Source organism: Podarcis tiliguerta (assembly GCF_965153285.1).
Source record: "Podarcis tiliguerta genome assembly, chromosome: Z".
NCBI classification, from domain to species: Eukaryota; Metazoa; Chordata; class Lepidosauria; order Squamata; family Lacertidae; genus Podarcis; species Podarcis tiliguerta.
In genome coordinates, this window is record NC_139553.1 from 7,709,262 (window position 1) to 7,731,287 (window position 22,026).

A 22,026-nucleotide genomic window follows, 5' to 3' on the forward strand; every position below is an offset into this window, starting at 1 on the left:
AATAATAAAGACATAATACACAACAACATAATAAAGTAATCATAATAACAGTTCACCTTCCCACATTTACCAGGCCATAGAGTATTTAATGGCCAAAGAGGAATAGTTTTGCCTGGCACCTAAAGACATGTAATGATGGTGCCAGGTAAGCCTCTCTGGGGAGAGCATTCCACAGACAGGGAGCCACCACAGAAAAGACCTTGTCTCATGTTGTCATCCTCCAAAACTCTCGGGTAGGGAGACGTAGAAGATGGCATTGGATGATAAGCACAGGGTTTGGGTTGCTTCATATGGGCAGAGGTGGCCCTTAAGGTATTGAGGTCCTGAGCTATGTAAGGCTTTATATGTCAATACCAGCACTTTGAATTGAGCCCAGAAATTAATTGGCTGCCAGTATTGTTGTGACAGGAGTGGTGTTATATGCCCAAACCATCTTGTTCCAGTGAGCCAACTGGCTATTGAATTTTGCACCAGCATGTACAACGCACAGCAGTATTCCACCCAAGAGGTGACCAGAGCATAGACTACAGAACTTAGGCTATCCCTGTCCAGATAGGGTGCAGTTTGGCTCCCAGCCAAAGCTGACATAAAGCACTCCATGCCACTGAGTCACCTGGGCTAAAGCGACAGTAAAGGATTCAGGAGCACCCACAAGCTACACTATGTATCTGCTCCTTAAGAGGGAGTGTAACCTTCACAAGAGCTGGCAGTCTCCCATGCATCCAGTCAGTGGCATAGCATATGCTCATGCTGCCCCAGGGCTTGGGCAGGGTCACACCCCCAAGGGGGGCAGGGGCACCCTCCGCATGCCACAGTTCGGGGTAGGAGAGGGGCGGAGAAACTGCCGCCTTACCTGGGGTAGAGCTGTACTAAGCACAAGTGCTGCAACCGAGGCGCAGTTCCTTCTTGCTCTCAGGGCTCCTGTTTGTGTCCACTTACAAAATTGCGCCCAGGGCCACAGTCCCCATGTCCCCCCCTACGCCTCTGCACCCACTAACAATGCCTCTATCTTATCTGGACTGAGCTACAGTTTATTGGCTCTCATCCAGTCCATTACCAAGGCAAGACACCAGTCCAACACATCCACTGTCACACCTGTAGATGTTATGGGGAAATAGAACTGCGTGTCATCATCGTACTGCTGACAGCATATTCGAAACCTCTTGATGTCTCTACTCAATGGCTTCATACAGATATTAAGCAACACAGGGGATAAAATTGAACACTGAGGGACCCCACATTGAAAGCCCCATGGTGGAAGAAACACACACAACAACAACCGTCCTCAACCATCAGCCACTGAAGATGACCATCCAAGTAGGACCTGAACCACTGCAAAGCAGTGCCGCCCATCCCCAACTTGGATAGAGAATACAGTGGTCAATGGTATTGAAAACCACTGAGGAGTCAAGGAGAATTAACAGGAAAACATTGCCCCATCTCTTTTCTAACAGAGGTCATCATATAAAGTGACCAGGACAGTTTCTGTGCCAAAGCCAGGCCCAAACCCCAGTTGAAATGGATGTAGAAAATCAGTTGCCTCCAAGAGTGCCTGGAACTGGTCAGCAACCACCGCCTCAAGAACCTTGCTCAAGAAAGGGAAGTTGGTGGGAACTTCCGGGAGAGATGCATGGCAGTTCAGAGATCATACTGGTAGCTTCAGCTGACTGAAGATAATTGCATGGTGATTGATAATAGCCAGACAGATAGTTTGGCTCTATTAATCACTCTGGAGATAAGAGTGATCTGGGAGTTACCTCAAGATGTTTGGATCGAAGCCATTTTTCTGCTGTCTATGCTTTGCAGTTTGACAGGAATTATAACAAACTGGCTAGCCAAGGAGAATGATATGGTACTTAAAAGCCATGCAGTCACCTGAAAACAGGTAATAAGAATTACACCCTCTTCTTTAAAACAAAAACAACCCCCCCAAAGAAAAAACCCTTTAAAACATATTTGGGACAAGGAAGAGACCCCTCCTCCATCTGCTGGGGGAAATCTGAGTACCACCTTCTGTTGCTGAAAAAAAATGTTAAAGTGGCTAGAGCAAAGTGGAAAGCTTGGACAAGAAAGCTTCCTATGGATGATAGGAATACTAGTATCCTTTTCTTTATCTGGAGCAAATTCAGAGAATGTTGCTATTAAAGTTATGGTATTACCTCTGGAGAAAGACTGGGGGGGGGGGAGAAAATGGAATGTTGTAGAGGAGCAGATCAGGATACTATTGTAAGCACAACAGGAAATGGAATACAGTAGGTCATGGAACTGAACATATGAAACTGGGCATGAATGAGTAGCTATATAATGAGAGAAAAATGGAATACTAGAGAGACTTTAATATGGACATGGGTGGAAGACTTTAGTATTATTAAATATTGCATAATGGTGTTGGGAATTAATAGAGGTAAAATTAAAAGGGGGAAAAATATGGTTAATAAATAACATTTAGGGAACCTACCTTGGACTTTATGTAGGAAAAGGAAATGAATGATTCTGAGACACTTTAACTTAAAAGAAATATTGTTTAACAGAAAGTGAAGTGGGATGTTCCCATGGACCGAAAGTTTTAACTATCATATTTTCTTCTTTTCTGTAAAGATGGAAAATTTGAAGTTCCTCTTTGGTATTTTTTGCTAATGTTTCCTTTCCTTTCCTTATTTTATCTTTCTATTTCTTTACACTCTTTTTCTATTGTCCCTTTATTTTATTCTTCTGTTTTTCACCTTTGTTTTGTAGCTGCAAATTTACTGTATTATGGGAAAATCTCAATTAAAAATCATGTATTTGTGTGTGTGTGTGTTGGCAACTGACCTGTAGTTACCTAAGTTCTCAGAATCTATAGTTTTGTCACTGCCTCCTTTGAACAGGCAGAGACCAACCCCCTCTTGTAAAGATGCATTGGCCATGTCTCTGGCCCAGACAGCTGTCTCCTCTCTGCTGGATTTTATCAGCCAAGAGGGGCAAGGGTCCAGATTACAGGTAGTAACCCAAATCAATCCAAGTGCGTTGTCCACATCCTTGAGCTGCATCAACTGAAACTCATCCAATAAAACAGGACTAGACAGTGCTCTGGGCACCTCATGGGAATGATCTGTTATAACAGCAGAATCAATGTCTTCATGAATGCAAGCGATTTCATCCTCAAAATGCTTGGCAAACAAATCACAGTGAGCGACCATTGGTTCCACTACTTTTGGGGGGCCAGTCTGCAAAAGGCCCCACACTACCTGGAAATGCTCTGCCGGGTGGCATAGTGAGGATGCAGCAGAGGTAACAAAGTATGCCTTCTTTGCTGCCTTCACTGCCACTGAGTAAGCTTGAAAATACACAGCACCAGGGTTCGGTTGTATTCATCTGGAGTTTTCCTAACTTGCATTCAAGCTTTCACCTAGCTTGCTTCTTTGCTCTAAGCTTGGGAATATACGGGCTCTATGAAATGGGTAAGGGTGCTCAGGGGTAATTGTGTCTGCAGCCTGAACCATTGGATGTTCCACAGATCAACCAGGGCTTTGACACCAGCTATATCGGCTGGATTAAACCCCAGAGCTGTTTGGAAACCACTCGGATGTGTCAACCTCCAAGGGCAGACCATGCTAAAAGGTCCCCTGTCTCTGCAGAGAGGAAATGGTGCTGAAACATTTCAAACCACATCGCAGGAGCCACATATCTAAAGTGCTCCAAGTGGCTCCAATTTCAGTGCCTGGCCATGCATGCTGCGTGGCACCCATGGCCCTGGGCACCCACAGCCATGGGGCCAATTTGGCACTCGTGGTAATGCCTGTGCATCAAGCAGGCTTCAGGGATTGTGAGGATCTTGGTTTGAAAGGTGCTGCTTCTGCTGGAGAATCTGGCTTGGAACATACATTCTCCAGGGATCCCAGTTTAGAGATTTCTGGCTCCAGGGTCTCATGACTGACAGGCTGTAGCTAAGCCTGTGAACACAATGATCAAGTTTTATTGGCTGGGGTCAATTATTTTAGGGGGAGCTCAAACATAAGCAAAGTGCAGAGCAAACTTGCTAGTTGTTGTCGGACTTCTTTTTCTTCTTTTGCAACCCACAAGGCTCCAGAATGTGGGGTCAAGAATTGCCTTCACTCGGATTTGGCTTCATAATGATGTCATGGAATGACAACTGAAGCCAGGTCTTGGTGGAGGCAAGTTTTGTATTTATTCTGCAGCTTTGTAGGTTACAGGAAATTGGCAGCCAGGAGCATTGATGGCTCATAATAAACAGCTGGAACATGCATTGGGACATGCATTGGGACATTCACACAACTATTTTCACCCCTCCCACCCGCCAATTCTCAAAAAGGATGTATGATGACTGAAGTATGATAGGTTGTTTGAAGTAACCAACTGTTGTATGCCTTTTAACACCATTGTTGCAAAGGGGAAGAACTCCACCACCTCTCCCTTTCCTTTCCTTTCCTTTCCTTTTGCTTTTCCTTGTCTGCTTCCCTCCTTGCTTGCTTCTGCTATTTTCCCTTAAATCCACAATGCCATCTTGTGGCGGCAAGCAATGAAAACATCTAAAGGACCAAGTCATGGCAACAATACTCAGGCACTTTCATTTGACTCTGAATGCAGCCGTGTGTGTGCTTGTGGGGTAGGGGAAGCATTTGGCGACAAATGCTAAGCAAATAGATCTTCAACCATAGAGAAGCAGGGGTAGACTGATTCATTCTATAAAATCATAAGATAGGCACTTATGGATCAGGGCAGCATTCCATCTACTCCAACATCCTATTCTCTCTCTCTCTCTTTTGGATATATTTTTAATTTGCATTTCTGTTTTGTCATATCATCAACGCATACTGTGTTATATACAGGATAATAAGAAAAAATAAGGGACGCGGGTGGCGCTGTGGTCTAAACCACTGAGCCTAGGGCTTGCCGATCAGAAGGTTGGTGGTTCAAATCACCGAGACGGAGTGAGCTCCCGTTGTTCGGTCAACTGCATTTTCTTACTCTACTAAGTTCTTTTCATTACCTTATATAACCTCTACTGCTGAGTATTTTTTGGCAGCCTGTCATGCTTATTTTTTTGTTATAATGTTTTTCCATATAAACTATATAAAATGTCTAATCCTCTTTTAAATTTTTGTTCTCTTTGTTTCTGAATCTATTTGTTATGCTGGCAAGTTCTATATATTCTAATAATTTAAGGTGCTGTTCCTCTAGCGGCAGTACTTTATCTGTTCTCCACTTTTGAGCTTCCAGAATTCTGGTAGCTGTGGTCGCATACATCCATAGAGTAATTCGATTTTGTGGGATTTCTGTTGTTATTATTCCCAGAAGGAAATCTTCTGGGTTTGGGAAAAACATTCTTCTAAACATTTTCTTAAGTTCATTATACAGCATCTCCCAAAATTCTTTTATTATTCTACAAGACCACCATGAATGATAAAATGTGCTGGTTGTTTCTTTGTACTTCCAGCATAGATCACCTTTAGAACTAGACATTTTGGCTAATTTGCTTGGTGTCAACTATCACCTGTGGATATCACCTGATTCTTGCAACGTCCATTTTCATTGGGGGCCTGAGCATTGCAGTAATGCAGGGCATTATTGTGGCATGGATAATGGGCAGATCATCTCCTTAAGTTCATAAGAAGAGCTCTAATGGATCAGGCAAAAGGCCCATCTAGTCCAGCATCCTGTTCTCTCAGTGTCCAATCAGATGCCTCAATGGGAAACTGACAAGCAGGACCTGGCTGCATCAGCAATTTCCTCATTTGTGTTTCGCAGCAGCTGGCATTCAGAGGCATACTGTTTTGGATACTGGGAAGCCTGGGAGGGTATCACCACTCTTCCAGAAGGCAGGACTCAAACCTACAGGTTTATATTACAAGGAAGTTTTCTATCTCTCTCTTTGTAGCAGCCGTTTACTGTAGGCATTTGCAGAAGGTTTTGATGTCCTCCTTCCCTACTTTACCTGACCTTGAAAGCCACTTTCTGGGGCTATTAGTCAGCCAAACAAAAAGCATGGGAAATCCAAGCCATCAACCCACAACACCTAAAGGCTGAGGTTTTGATTTGTTTTTAAAGACCCAGCCTACGTTCTTTTGTCTCTCGGTGAATTTTTGTGCCCAGTTTCAAGAGCCCTGAGGTATTGCCAGGCTCAAGCATTGGCAAGGTGAGATGGACAAGGATGGAGAACAGAAGGCTGACATGTGTTGGAGGGGGTTGAGACTAGGGAACAGAGGCTGGAGGAGGCAGTTACTTCCCTCTCCCAGGATGTGCCTACTCTGGTTGGGGAATCCACCCCCACCCCAGCTAGAGATTCATGGGAATACAATCTGGGGAGGGAATCAACCAGTATGATGTAGTGGTTAGAGTGATAGACTAGGACCTGGGAGACTAGGGTTCAAATCCTTAGTTGACCATGGAGCTCACTGGGTGACTTCACAGGTTTGTTGTAAGGATAAAATGAAGAGGAGGAGAACTATGTGTGCCACCTTGAACTCCTTGGAGGAAAGGTGGGACACAAATATAACAAACAAACAAAATTAAACCAATTGCTAGTAGTGGGTGAATGAGAGTCAGAAGGGGGTGGGTCACAGGCTGGTTGTCTAGGACTCAGTGATGTTCCTGTCACTGGGAATTGTCACATTCCCTTGTGATGTAGTGAGCACTTGCATGCTTAACAGTCTCAAAATGCTCGGCAGGTGGGCATGTTAACTCATTGGGATGCCACTGCTTCCATACACCTTTGAATTCTGCGCCCTGATCTTGCATTCCATCAGTTGGAAGTGCTGCTTCTGGTCTGCCTAGTCTTGCCATTCCAGTCACTAACCTGAGCATAATGGCTGCTGAGTCTTGCTACCTGTTGCTGAGCCTGTAATTCTACTCTATCTCAATAAATATATATGTCTTAATCTCAAGTAAGAGTGTATTGTGGGATCCAGGACACCATAGCCATTTAGAAATCTGACCACAGGCAGTTTTTATTCTTTTATTCCCCCCTTCTCTGTTTAATTGCATTGGCAGTCAGTTGAGGTCCTTTTTGGCTGGAATGGAATTTGGATAAGCATTTGCTGATACTTCAATAAAAGTGAAGCTCTGATCAATACCCTGTCTTCCCTATTTCCCTTTAGAGTGGATGGGGATGGGACATTTTTCATCCCAAGGGCCGCATTTCCTTTGGGGCAACTTTTGGGAGGCCACATACCAGGGGGGCCGGAGATGAAAGTGGGGGGGCAACAAATGTCAGTGTTACCTTTGCATTAGTTTCTACACACATTCTCCCACCCCTCTTCATCCTCCACCCAGGCGAAATAGAGGCATTATCAGAGTTGCTTGACTCAAGTTGCTTGACTTTCAGCAAGGGGATAGCACTCAAGGTGGATGCAAAGCAGAAACACCAAGGACCATGGGCTGGGGAGAGGAGTGGCTAGTGAGGACCTGTAGCATGAGAAGAGTCTCAAGGGACAGATAGAGAGGCTATAAGAACTACATTTGCCCCCTGGGGTTGAGGTTCCCCAGCCCTGTTCTTCATTCTCTCCCAGTAAGAGTACACATTGCAGGATAGTGACTGGCAGTAGTACTCTAGGTGTTCAGACAGGGAGTCTCTCCCAACCCTGCCTGGAGGTGTTGGGGATTAAATCTGTGGCCTTCTGCATGCAAAGCAGATGTTTTACCGCTGAGCTACAGCCCTTCCCTAATGCTGTAGCAGTGGATTTCCTGCATTTGCAGGAATGGGACCATTGGGACCCACTCTGACTCTACAGTGTACGCACTGATTCTAATGTACACACATATTTATCAGTCAGCTGATAAGTGAGTCTTTTTAAATCCACACTCCCATCTTACCATTTTCTCCCCACTGCTAAGATCTGCAATGGTTCCCCATGTCTGACACAAATGCCTATGGTCCCATTGTCTTAAATTTAAATTTTTGAGTTGTTACCTCTTCACAAACATCTGGAGGGATGCATGGCATGAGAAAACAGAAATTTTGACAAAGGTGCTGAGGAGGCAAGTGGGAATAAGGCTCCACATTATGCGCTTACATATGGTTAAATGTGTGTGCAGGGGCTAGGGGGGGGGGTAGGCCAGTGTCAGTGAAGAAGACCCAGATTCAATCCATGGCATTTCCAGGGTTTTTTATTTTAAAAAAAGAACAGATAGCAGGATGATGGGGAAAGCTCTCTGAAACCATAGAAGAGCTGCTGACAACTGGAGTAGAGAATCTGTGGTGATTGGACAGATAGCATGACATAGTGTTAAGGCACCTTCCTATGGCTCTCCTTCCCAGGAAATGAGAAGACAGGAATGTTAAGATCTCCCTGGTACATGGGTAGGCAAACTAAGGCCTGGGGGCCGGATCCGGCCCAATCGCCTTCTCAATCCAGCCCACGGACTGTCCAGGAATCATTGTGTTTTTCATTGTGCTTTTCTTTAAAATGCATCTCTGAGTTATTTGAGGGGCTTAGGAATTCTTTCATTTCCTCCCCCCCCCCCCCCAATATAGTCCAGCCCCTGACAAGGTCTGAGGGACAGTGGACCGGCCCCTTGCTGAAAAAGTTTGCTGACCCCTGCCCTAGTAACCTGGAAAGTCTTGAGGGCTGCATGAATAGCAGGCTGTGTGATAATCAACTTAAACTCTCTAGTATGTATTACAACACATGAACCAAAGAAAAGTCTTGCTGGATCAAGCCAGTGGCAGCATCCTTTTATCACAGTGGCAAACCAGATGCCTTTGAGAAGCCTGGAAGCAGGACCCAAGTGCAACAACATTCCTCTACTGTGGTTTCCAGCAACTGGTAATCAGAAACATTACTACCTCCAACTGTGTAGGCAAAGCAAATGGACTGGCAGCTATTGATAGCCTTTACCTCCATTAATTTGTCTAATCCTTTTTTAAAGCTACCCAGGTTGGGGGCCATCATTGCCTCATACTATGCATGGTATTATAGGGACGCGGGTGGCGCTGTGGGTTAAAGCCTCAGTGCCTAGGGCTTGCCGATCAAGAGGTCGGCGGTTCGAATCCCCACGGCGGGGTGCGCTCCCGTTGTTCGGTCCCAGCGCCTGCCAACCTAGCAGTTCGAAAGCACCTCCGGGTGCAAGTAGATAAATAGGGACCACTTACTAGCGGGAAGGTAAACGGCGTTTCCGTGTGCGGCTCTGGCTCGCCAGAGAAGCGATGTCACGCTGGCCACGTGACCCGGAAGTGTCTCCGGACAGCGCTGGCCCCCGGCCTCTTGAGTGAGATGGGCACACAACCCTAGAGTCTGTCAAGACTGGCCCGTACGGGCAGGGGTACCTTTACCTTTACCTATGCATGGTATTAAGAAGCACTTCCTTTTGTTTGTCCTGAATCCTCCAACACAGCCAAAAGCTAATCACCGTGTTCCTCAAACCTGTGTTCTTGGTGGGCTGCAGCTCCCATCATTACTGACTATTTGTTATGCTGGCTGAGACTGATAGGAGTTGGAGTCCAATAACACATAAAGGGCACCTATGCTGGAGATGTCTGAGTAAAGAGAAGGTTTGGAGAGCTCTCATATTCTTCACAAACCCCATTCTCAACTATCAAGTTTCAAATTCTGCCTGCAGCCTTCTCACCATCAGAGCTGCTCCCTGCCCCCCACAAGCCCTCACAAGCTGCTTTTTCTGGCAAAGCAATGGAAAGACCTGATGTGAAGTCAGTCTTATTCACCCACTATGGCAACAAGGGCCTCATTGGGTAGGAGATGGGTGGGGGGGTAGAGGGCTTAGGGGGAGGTATTAGCGCCCTGGAGGATTGCCTTCTTTCCCCCACAAGCTGGTTCCTCAAACAATGTGTCTTGGTCACACTCCAGTGTGACGTGAAATTCTCAGAACTGACTGTTATAGTCACTGATATGATCCTGGCACCCAATCTGTTCACTGGGCAAGACAGATTATGGGTCAGATTGAATACCACTGTTCTTATGGTAAAAACAGATTCTTGCCCCATTCCAAACAAAACATTTCTCATCTTTCTTAAATGGTTAGAAAATCTTTTTTGTTTTGTTCTTAAAAAAAAAGAAAGAAGGGGAAATATATCAGAGAAACACCAGAAACCAACTGCCTTTTTTCATCTGCTGCTTGATAAAGTAGAGGCTTCAACCCAGGGATAAATCAGGCAGCTTGGGGCCTTGAATACAAAATCCAGGGCTGTGTTATTTGCCCCCAAATCCAGCTGTTCTTGTTGAAGTGTCAGAAAAGTTCATCTGAGGATATGCAAACATCTTTGCATTAAACAGATGCCCCAGCATCCTATACAGAGAAGGAGGATATGAAAAACAGTGCAAATTCCAGGGGACAATCAACATTTGTATGTGTGCATTGTGGAGGGTTGAACTGGTGAACTTTGAAGTGGAGAAAGTGTTATTTATTCAGAGCTGCAGCGGGTTTGGTGGCCTCCCCCAGATACCTAAAGGACTTGTTGAGATAAGGCAGGCAGCCCTCTGCCTTCTGCAGCAGACTGTGGTGCAGACTCCTCTGCCATTAGATTTGCCTCTTGCCAGGAAAGCAGCGCAATAGATTCCCTTGTCAGTTACATTGCCTCTGATTAATACAAATGTACAAGGCGGTTGATCCCAGAGAGCACCCTGTGGATTTATTTGCATAATTACAGGAGAATGTGCCCCTCCTGGTGACTTGGTCGCATGATACATATTTATTTGTGCAGTTTTGTGCTGCCAACCAAGCCTAATTATATTCTTTCTCCTCTCTTCTTTCTGGAAAGAACCATAACTGCTCCAATGAGACATTATTTCAAGATGACACTGGCATTTGCAAAAGGACAACTGAGCAAGGCCTGTTTTCCTAGCAGGCCCAGTGGTCAATATAATTAGGGGACTTACTCAGGGCCAGTATCATGGACACAGCTTCCCACAGTCCAGAGGAGCAGTCTGAGCAGGGGGGAAGGCAGTCAGTCAGAAGGGGAAGAGAGAGACATGCCTTTCTCTCAGCCAGCCAAAAGCAGTGGGTTAGAGTCCCCCTTTCCAGGAGGAGGAGAGAATTTACCTTATCAATACAGTGAGAGCAGGCTGGATGCATGCCAGCCCTCTGGCGAGCAGCCGTTAGTCACCTCTCAGGGGAGGGGAGAATCTTCAGCAGGGGTGGGAGCTGACCCTGAAAGTCCAAGGGTTTGCAGAAGAACAAAGGTCAAACAGAGGCGTCAATCAAAAAGGAGGTGGGGTAGACACTTTCCTGTTTCCTCCCGGAGATGTGATGATGGTTCAGATGCTTCAATTGAATTGCGATGGATAGTTGCTAGTGTGTGCGGCTCTGAGGCTAATGACTGTATACAATAAGTATTCTTGTAATTACCACCACTGTGTGCTGTTTATATATGCCAGTAGCCTGCCAGCTCCTGCCAGCTTGAAGCATCTCCACTCTTCATATCAGATGGCCAAGAAAGAGTCGGGATGTCCAAAGAGCAAGGAGAAGCTGGAGGCGCGCTGAGGGGGGCAGGGGTGATGGGCACTGAAGCTGACCCCTATCAGGTACTATGGTAACAATATTTGGAACTTAAATCACAGCTCGATCATCTAGCAGGAGCTTTTGGAGAGCAGAACAAGCAGTTATCTCAAGAACGGGACTTGCAAATTTCTAAGTCTCTAGTTGGTCCTCCCCCCAAGTTTTCTGGGGGGAAATTGGACTATTTATCGTTCAGGATGGGATTTCTTTGGTTCATGAAGATTAAAGGTAAAGGTACCCCTGACCATTAGGTCCAGTCGCAGAAGACTCTGGGGTTGCACTCTCATCTCCCTCTATAGGCCAAGGGGAGTCGGCAGTTGTCCGCAGACAGCTTCCGGGTCATGTGGCCAGCATGACTAAGCTGCTTCTAGCAAACCAGAGCAGTGCACGGAAACCTTCCCGCTGGAGCAGTACCTATTTATCTACTTTGACGTGCTTTTGAACTGCTAGGTTGGCAGGAGCAGGGACTGAACAATGGGAGCTCACCCCATCGTGGGAATTCAAACCGCTGACTGCCGACTGCCTACCACTGACCTGATCAGCAAGCCCTAGGCTGTGTGGTTTACACCACAGCGCCACCCGCGTCTCTCATGAAGATTATGGGGAAGGAATTACTAGACGACGGAGAGAGAGTGAGATTCCTCATTAACCTTCTGGAGGGAGGAGCACAACATTGGGTCACTCCTTTGATGATAAGCGATGACGGAGCCCTGTCTAATCTGGAAGCATTAAAATGTGTAGTTTGTACATCCAATCAAGACAGTTATTTTATAATTCCAAAATTGGCAATTGTATACCAAATTGTTCCATGCCCTGGTCTTCTACAATCACTTTATGAAGTATGTTGCTTTCCAACTTTTCACCTCCAGCTGTAAATCCCCAGGATTAGCTGAGTGTTCCCCTCCAAGCTTCAGGTTCGATTGTGAAGTTCCAGGGACCTCCAAATAAGCAGACATGTAAATGGATGTTTTTTGCAATCCAAATGATGCGATCACCAATTGTCAGCCTCTGCCAGCTGCAATAATACTAATACCAGAGCTGTTCAGTCGACTTCTAGTTTAAGTTCCAAATGCCAATAACAAGGAGCAATAGATCAACTTCAAACTCACCAGTCAAGTTCAATCAGAAGGGAAATCTCTGTACCCAATAAAATGATATAATAAAGTCCCTCTAAAGGCTGCAAAAAGTCTTTTTCTCTCACTCACAAATTGTTCCCTTTGCAATTGCCTGTGAGCCAGAAAACGGAAGTTGACTTCCTGTTTTGTTTCCGTTTTCGCCAAATCAACTTTTTATTTTAAAAGCTTTTAATTTTCTCCTTAAATAAGATTTAGATCCAAAGACCTTGCTGGAAAATCTGCTGCTTTCGGTGATGACTTGTGGCTTTGACTGTAAGGTTGCGGTGAAGCTGTGAGCAATCTCGACTGCTTTTCCTCCCCCGCTCCACTCACCTCGCGGCAGCAGTGGGTTCACAGGAGGTTGCGGGAGTATAATCGCTCCACTGGTCCTCTTTATGCCCCACTTCATCCATGGGGTTCTCTAGGGGGGTGCCTAGCCCTGGCACTCTCCCCTAATGCCCAAACAGCCTCAGAATGGTCTCCCTTTAATCAGACGACATGAGCTGCACCATCATTTCCATTCTGCAGTAGACCGGAAGTCCTCCAAATTTTTTTAAAAAATATGTTACAATTCCACCACAGGTGATAAAACATGCCTTCTCTTTACACTTCCAACATTTATTGGAGCCTGTTCTATACATTTTTGCCATTTTTACAGGCATGATATACCATCTATTTCCCTCAACATCCTCTTCTGGTTCTTTACATAATAACTTCTCCTGCCTGTTTTATTATATCTTAATATTGCATTCTTTAGTTTGAACTTTGTTCCATTCTTGTAATTACCACCACTGTGTGCTGTTTATCTAGGCCGGGAGCCTTCCAGCTGCTGACAGCCAGACAAGCAAGCTAAGTAAGCTATGTCTTAGAGCAGGGTCAGCTCTGGAGGTCTGGAGCTCTCCATAGCTGACCTGAAGTATCCAGGTTTGCCTGACCCCTCCAGGTTTGCCTGAATCTGCAGGTGGGTGAGAGTGGCTTAATTATTATTTTTTTAAGAAGACTTATGTGTGCAGCATGCAAGCTTTAGCCTAATAGGAGCCAGCTGCAAATTATGGCTCTCTGGGTATCTGCCTTCCTCTGATCCTCATCCCCTCCCCCAATTAACCTCCATCTCCATGGCTCGGTAGTGGGACATCACCAAGACCGTCTCCCATGACATCCTTGATTCTGGTTTGGATCCTGAAATCTCAGAGTCTGGGATGCTCCTGATCAGGCAATCCTAGCTTAGAGCATCAGATAATGAAGGTCCAGGTAACAGCAGAGGAGGACACCACTGTTTAGGAGATCCCAAATTGAATTGACTATTGACACAGGGTGGGACGCGGGTGACACTGTGGGTAAAAGCCTCAGCACCTAGGGCTTGCCGATCGAAAGGTTGGCAGTTCGAATCCCCGCGGCGGGGTGCGCTCCCGTTGCTCGGTCCCAGCGCCTGCCAACCTAGCAGTTCGAAAGCACCTCCGGGTGCAAGTAGATAAATAGGGACCGCTTACTGGCGGGAAGGTAAACGGCGTTTCCGTGTGCTGCGCTGGCTCGCCAGATGCGGCTTTGTCACGCTGGCCACGTGACCCGGAAGTGTCTCCGGACAGCACTGGCTCCCGGCCTCTTAGGTGAGATTGGCGCACAACCCTAGAGTCTGTCAAGACTGGCCCGTACGGGCAGGGGTACCTTTACCTTTTTATTGACACAGGGAATGAAACTAAAGAAGAGGTTGGATGATGCATTTTGTTGCTGCTGATTCTGCTGCTGTTACCCTTCACCACCACTTCTGTCTGGGCTTCATTTCCTGAAGTCTCATAACCTTGAGATCAGATTCCTCTTCCTGAAGGGATAAGGCTGAAGTCTGGAGTAGTAGATGTGAGTCTTTTCTTATATTTGGGTTTTGTCACACATGTGGGGTTAAGCAGGGCATCTAGATCACCTAGTGCCACTTTGAGTTAGATTTCAACTCTAGCGCATCTCCTATTTGGAAACCATCTGCTTTTGTGAAGTCTGTTACATATTGGGTGGCATGTATTTGGGGAAGAAGCTTCCTCATTTGTTCTTCTAATGAAACCTGCATGTTCCCCATAGGCATTAATGCCTTTGCAGTATTTACAAAACCAAACAAGAAGGATTTCATGTGTCCAAGCGGGAAAGGAGACCTACCAAGGGAGGGGTCCAAGTTTAGGGTGATATAGTCAATAGAAGATTTTACCACATGTTGGCAACAGTTTCTTCAGTAAAACAGAAAAGCTGATAAATGAGCCAATACATATTAATATTGTTTAAATTATGCAAAACACACACACAAAGCAGCAACAGCCCTATAAGGTTCACATGAGTAAAAGAACAAGCCAACTAAAAGATGGTTTGGCTTTTATCAGAGGTTCTGCACTGTGTCTTTTCCCAGCTGTGAATTGATGGGGGAAAGCTGGTATGAAGGTATGGAAAGAACAATAAGCAATTCATTTCCTACTCCCCCCCACCCCGCTGACTCAAAACACTATTTGAGGTTAAGCAACAAAATGTCCTGTGGAACCTTAAAGACTAACACATTTATCATGGCATATACCTCCATTGGAGTAGAATTAGATGCATATGGTATAATTCTCATTGGCAAATATATACAGAGGTACCTCTGGTTACGTACTTAATTCGTTCTGGAGGTCCGTTCTTAACCTGAAACTGTTCTTAACCTGAAGCACCACTCCTGCTGCTGACGTGCCGCCGGAGCCCGATTTCTGTTCTCATCCTGAAGCAAAGTTCTTAACCCGAGGTACTATTTCTGGGTTAGCGGAGTCTGTAACCTGAAGCGTATGTAACCTGAAGCGTATGTAACCCAAGGTACCACTGTATACACATAGGTGTACAGGGGAAATGTAAACATTGAAGTTAAATGGCAATGAAATACTAAAAGTACAGTCTGTGAGTGACCATTTGATTTGAGCTTATAAATGTGCAAAATAAGCATACTGACCTTTCATAACCGAGCACTGCTGAATAGATGATCCCTGCAGTGGGATCAAAAGCCATTGTATTAACTCAGACTCAAATCTATACAACTCAGCTTCTTGATAAGTTGCAATTCAGCAGTTGCACATGGAAGTTTATTCATTTATTTAGGAGTGTTTATACCCTGCCCACTAACTGAAGTTTTTGAGGTAGCTTATAATATATTTGAGGGATGCAGGTGGCGCTGTGGGTTAAACCACAGATCCTAGGGCTTGCTGATCAGAAGACCACGGTTCGAATCCCCGCAACGGGGTGAGCTCCCATTGCTTGGTCCCTGCTCCTGCCAACCTAGCAGTTCGAAAGCACATCAAAGTGCAAGTAGATAAATAGGTACTGCTCTGGCAGGAAGGTGAACTGCATTTCCGTGCGCTGCTCTGGTTTGCCAGAAGCGGCTTAGTCATGCTGGTCACATGACCTGGAAGCTGTACGCCGGCTCCCTCGGCCAGTAAAGCGAGATGAGCACAGCAATCCCAGAGTCGGCCGCTACTGGACCTAATGGTCAGAGGTCCCTTTACTTTTATAATATATTTGAATCACAATAAAACAGATAGTGATGCAATAGCCACTGCACCAGGTCAAAGATATATGTGAGGCTCCCACCATTTGTTCTCTGATGTTCCAGCAAATGCCATTCTGCTACTGAGTCTACTGGCGCATGAGTCTATTGAGTGACGAAGAAGCTAGATTGGCCAGGAGTTCCTCCCTGGGTGGTGGCCATTGCTCCTGTCTCTCATAGCCCCAGCCCTGGTGGCCGATGCAGGAAGTGCTGGGGAAAATGAAGATGGTCCATGCCTCCCTCCCAGTTCTCAGATGTTTCAAGTGCCACCAAAGATGTCCACCACAGAGCATTCTGAGGGAATGAAATGTTTTCCTGCTGGCTTGTTTCTGATGCTAATTCTGTGCCCATTTCTTCCTTTGTATAGGAACTGATCTTCTAGTCCTATGCAGAATGCCAAAGGGATTTGCTGGCAGGTGACAGAATACATCACACTGGAAGATAAGCAGGTGGATTGACCTTTGGTGTTGCAGCCTACATTATTAGGTGTTGCAATAGCAGTGCCCTAGTAAATGTAGGAAGAGAGTTAGCATATAGGTTTGTTTATGTTTGTCTCTATTATGTGGCTTTCTGAGCAGTTTAGACATGTGGTTTGCTGTAGCCTTCACCAACTGTGTCACTTGTTAATAAACCCACATGGCTTGAGCTGGTTGGATTTTGCATGATATTTTTTTTGAGAAACTGTTGTTCTGTGGATATTCTTAGGTAGCCCTTGGCCCTGGGCAATCTTCCAAGAGATGCATCCTAGTGGTGGGTAGGGCCAGAGGTAAAAATTGGGGAACTGGATGAGACTCTCATCTTTTGTACAGCGGGCTGCCTTCCAGAATGCATTCATGCAAAAGCCAAAAAAAGCCATTCATGCAGCACGCACCAACATGCACAAACATCTCTCAATCCTGGCAATCAACAAGCATTATCACAGTTCAAGGACACATATATTCCAGCCAGACAAAAGCACTTGAGGGGAGCACGGAGCAGGGCTGGCAAAGGGTTGAGGTTCCTCACCTCTGCTTTAAATCATCAACAAATGCCTGAGAAAATTAACTGAGGAAGCTATTTTAATCTGAGTCAGACCACCTACCCAGCTGTTGCCAACACTGACTGGCAGTGGCTTCCCAGGGTTTCAGACAGGAGTCTTTCCCTGCTTTAACCAGAGATGCTGATGATTGAATGTGGGAATTGTCTTTTTCTGGCAAGCAAAGCCTGTGCCCTACCACTGACCCATGATGCGTTCCTACTTTCTTAAGATACTAAGAACATGAGAAGCATAGTGCAGCATCCTGTTATCATAATGGCCAACCAGATGCCTGTAGTCAACCAAGAAACAGGACCCAAGCACAAGAGCACTCTCCCTCACCCCTGTGGTATCTCTGACTGTGGAGGGAGGCAAAACACAGCCACTATGGCTAGTAGCTGCTGATAGCCTTATCCTCCATGAATTTGTCCAATCCTCTTTCAAAGCTCTCCAAGTTGGCAACCATCCCTGCCTCCTGTGCGAGTGAGTTTCACAGTTTAACAATATCATGCATGAAGTTCTTCCTTTTGTCTATCCTGAATCCTCCAGCATCCAGCTTATTGGATGTCCATAAATTCTAGTGTTCTTCACTTTTACACAGTTTGGGAAATCTTACCGTTTCATTTTTGTGTTGATTTGTGTGTGCAGAAATCAATAAGCACCCATTACTTCTTCATCTTCAAATGCAACATCACCTTTCAAACAAATCCTAATGAAAAGCGCTACTGGAACTCTTGACCCATCCTTTCACATCTCGCATCACGTCCCTCTAATAGGCTTGCACATTCCACTACAAGCATAAAAACAATTGCTTCACTTGTATTACTTTGCCTCCAACAATGTCTGGATGGCTGATGAATGCATGGTTTGAATTTTGCCAGGCATATCCAACATTGATCAAGCATTTTAAAGAAATCCACTTGCATTACTGTTTTAATTAGACATGTAGGGCCAGTAATGCATATGTACCGGTAATCCCATTGGGACTAGGCTTTCCACCTTTTCCTTATTTCAAGGAAAGGGTCTTTATATAGTATTGAAATGCATGCGTTCTTTTTCAAGTTAATGGTAAAATAATACATGGCAAGAAATAATATGTTTTCTTATTAAGAACTATTTTTTTTAACTCTCTTCTTCAGCTGAAAAGACTCCTAGATCAGCTGCCAAGGATCAGTGAAAAGACAGTCCCTGTGCTCAGGCTCACAGTTTAAAAGGCACAATACACAAGGAAATACACAAATAACTGCGACGGGGTGAGCTCCCATTGCTCAGTCCCAGCTCCTGTCCACCTAGCAGTTCAAAAGCACGTCAAAATGCAAGTAGATCAATAGGTACTGCTCTGGCGGGAAGGTAAACGGTCTTTCCGTGCGCTTCTCTGGTTTGCCAGAAGTGGCTTAGTCATGCTGGCCGCATGACCCGGAAGCTGTCTGCGGACAAATGCCGGCTCCCTCAGCCAGTAGAGCGAGATGAGTGCCGCTACCCCAGAGTCGTCCACGACTGGACTTAACTGTCAGGGGTCCTTTACCTTTATACAAGGAATGGGGATTGTGAGGGAGGAGGGGATATGTTCATGCAGAAACCGAGGAAACAAGGAGGTGATGCAAATGTTGCAGGTTTCAGCAGAACTGATAGAGTTGCCCTGCTTCCCTCCTATCTGCCTGCTGCAGCCTTAGTCCTCTGGCTGCAAAAGTAAATGCTGTCTTTCAGTCCTCAGGGCACAGTTCATTCATTTGTTAATGTATCTTTTTTTCTGATTTGGCAACCTTCTTGTGGCACAGGAGAAGCCAACAGGCACGATTGGTGGAGACAACCTGGAAGAAGCTGCACTGATGCTGTTCACAAGAGGCAATGAGCGGCAGAAGTTCCTGACAAACTCCGCCACTCAAATGACAGCTCATTTGATATCTTGCCTCCTTGCTCCTTCCCTTATCCCAATAACATTTTGCGACTCATTAGGAAATGATCTATGACTATCCATCCCTGTGTCTTCAAAGCTACAATTTATAGCCTCTTGTATAATTAAAAAAACACACAATTTGTTTAAAATTGGTGTAGTGCCGATATGCAAGTGGGATGAAGCCCTCTGAGCTTCTAGGGAAGAAAGTTCCAGTGTGAGAGGGTTATTTTCTGAATTGCTGTCTCTGGGCGGAATTAAATTGCCTTGACACAGATACCCATTTTAATCTTAATACAATGACTCTAATTTCTTTGTGCCACATTGCATCAGGGAAATGAATTCAAAGAGGAGGGGGAAATACGTTTTACAGATGAGAGTCACATCCTCTTTTAGGTGTATTACCTCATTGCCAGGGAGATAACAATGAGTCATCTCATTCCTGCTTTTATTGATAAATTCCATCCAACCCAGCCAATCCAATGAAAAGGTGGATGAGCTCATAAGGGTTCCTCCCTAGAAGGATCCATTTTTAGAGTGCTAGTTTCATGGATGCCTTACTTCAAAGCACCATCTGTAGGTATCCCACTAGCATAGGAGCAAACTCCTAGGGGACGAGGGGGTATTCAGCCCCCAAATAAAATATTTGAGGGGACTGCCCCCCCCCCAATTGATGGGCATTGCCATTGTAAAATTGGTGTCCATGTGCCATACCCCTCTCACAATATTTGAACTTGTGGACATCCAACAAAGCTGAGTGCTGGAAGATTCAAGATAGATAAAAGAAAGGATATCTTCATGCAGCTCATAGTTAAACCATGGAATGCCTCACATGAGGCACAGATGGCCACCAACCCCAATGACTTTAGAAGAGGATTAGACAAAGGCATGGAGGAGAGGGCTATTGACGGTACTAGCCATGATGACTATGCTCCAAAGTCAGAGGCAGTGATGCTTCTGAATGCCAGCTGTTGGAACCAACAGGAGGGGAGAGTGCTCTTGTGCTCAAATCCTGTTTGCAGGTGCACCACTGTGAGAACAGGATGTTGAACTAGATGGGCCATTGGCTTGATCCAGCAAGCTCTTAGATTCTTATGCCTACCCTGTTCAGTCCCAATGGATCATGACCTGAAACAAAACAATGGTCCACTTTAGAATCCCCAGTCTAGTGGATTATTTTACAAGGTGGCCTTGTAGGTTATGTGCTATATCCAAATGATGATGTGATTACTAAGACCCAACACAGGTTTCTTAAAAACAAGTCATGTCAAACAAATCTCATTTCTTTTTTTGATGGCATTACAAGTTTGGTGGATTACAGTAAGAGTTTTGACAAAATAAAACAATTCCTTCCAGTAGCACCTTAGAGACCAACTAAGTCTGCCATGATATTCTTGCAAGGAAGCTGGTAAAATGTGGGTTGAACAAGGTAACTTACGTGAATTTGTGGCTGGTTGGCTGACCAAACCCAAGGATTACAGTACTCATTAATGGTTCCTCATCATCCTCGAAAAAAATTAGATGTGAGGTGCTGCAGGGTTCTGTCCTAGGCCCATTGTTCAACATCTCCATAAATGACTTGGATGAAGGAATTGAGGGGATGCTCATCAAATTTGCAGGTGACACCAAACTGGGAGAGGTAGCTAATGCCACAGAAGACAGAATCAGGATTCAATATGACCTTAACGGATGTGAGAACTGGGTCAAAACTAACAAAATAAATGTCAGCAGGGACAAAGGTATGGTTCTGAACCTAGACAGGACAAACCAGCTGCACCAATAGAAGATGGAGGACACCTGAAAAGGATCTTGGGGTCTTAGTAGAACACAAGTTTATCATGAGTCAACAGTGTGTGATGCAGCAGCAAAAAAAGAGAATGCTATTCTAGGCTTTATCAACAGAAGTATAGTGTACTAATCAAGGGAAGTAATAGTCATGCTCTATTCTTCCTTGGTCAGAACACATCTGGAACACACCTGAAATACTGTGTCCAGTTCTGAGTGTCATGATTAGAGAAGGATGTTGACAGGCTAGAACGTGTGTAGAGAAGGGCAAGCAAGATGACTAAGGGCCTGGAAACTAAGTCTTATGAGGAATGGTTGAGGGCATTGTGTATGTTTAGTGTGGATAAGAGGAAACTGAGACTGATAGCTAAGACATTTAAGACATTAATGGAATGACTGAATAGAGCTTATGCCTCCTCATTCCCTTACTCTCTCTTCCCTGCTTCTTTTCATACCATTTTACCCTTACTAAGACTAAGAACATAAGAAGAGCCATGCTGAATTAGGAAAAAGACTCACCTAGTCCAACATCCGCCTCTCATAGTGGCTAACCAGATGCCCAAAAGGGAAGCCAACAAGTAGGACCAGAGCGCAACAGCACACTCCCTTTTCATGCTTCCTGGAAACTGGTATTCAGAGAATAACCTGCCTCCAACAGTGGAGGTAGAGCATAGTCATCAGTGCTAGTGTCCATTGATAGCCTTAACTGCCATAGATTTGTTTAATTCCATCCAAGTTGGTGGCCATCACTACCTCTTGAGAGAACTAATTCCATAGTTTAAGTGTGCTATGTGAAGAAGCACTTCTAAAATCATAGAACTGTAGAGTTGGAAAGGACACCAAGGATCATCCAGTCCAACCCCTGTAATGCAGAAATCACAGGTGAAAAATCTCTGGCAGATGGCCATGTAGGAAAGTCCACCACTACCTGAGGGAGTGTGTTCCATTGTTGAACAGCTCTTACCATCAATAAGTTATTCCTAATGTTTAGCTAGGGACGCGGGTAGCGCTGTGGGTTAAACCACAGAGCCTAGGACTTGCCGATCAGAAGGTTGGCGGTTCGAATCCCTGCCACGGGGTGAGCTCCTGTTCTCGGTCCCAGCTCCTGCCAACCGAGCAGTTTGAAAGCCCGTCAAAGTGCAAGTAGATAAATAGGTACCACTCCGGCGGGAAGGTAAACGGTGTTTCCGTGTGCTGCTCTGGTTCACCAGAAGCGGCT

General features: G+C 45.3%; 1 long non-coding RNA gene across 7 annotated transcripts in view; it reads left to right on the forward strand.

The window, feature by feature from the left end:
- The window catches only part of LOC310669343, a 34,523-nt gene extending 12,711 nt beyond the window's left edge, over window positions 1-21,812 (forward strand). For 2 of the 7 annotated variants that reach the window (XR_014507111.1, XR_014507115.1), the window contains 4 exons: window positions 11,331-11,477; window positions 16,481-16,562; window positions 18,268-18,381; window positions 20,982-21,810. This is a non-coding gene — a long non-coding RNA (uncharacterized lncRNA). Of the gene's footprint in view, window positions 1-11,330; window positions 11,478-16,480; window positions 16,651-18,267; window positions 18,382-18,906; window positions 19,689-20,981 lie in introns of those variants that run through there. The other 5 variants (XR_014507112.1, XR_014507113.1, XR_014507114.1 and 2 more) reach the window with 5 other exon arrangements.
- Window positions 21,813-22,026: the final 214 nt, after the last annotated feature.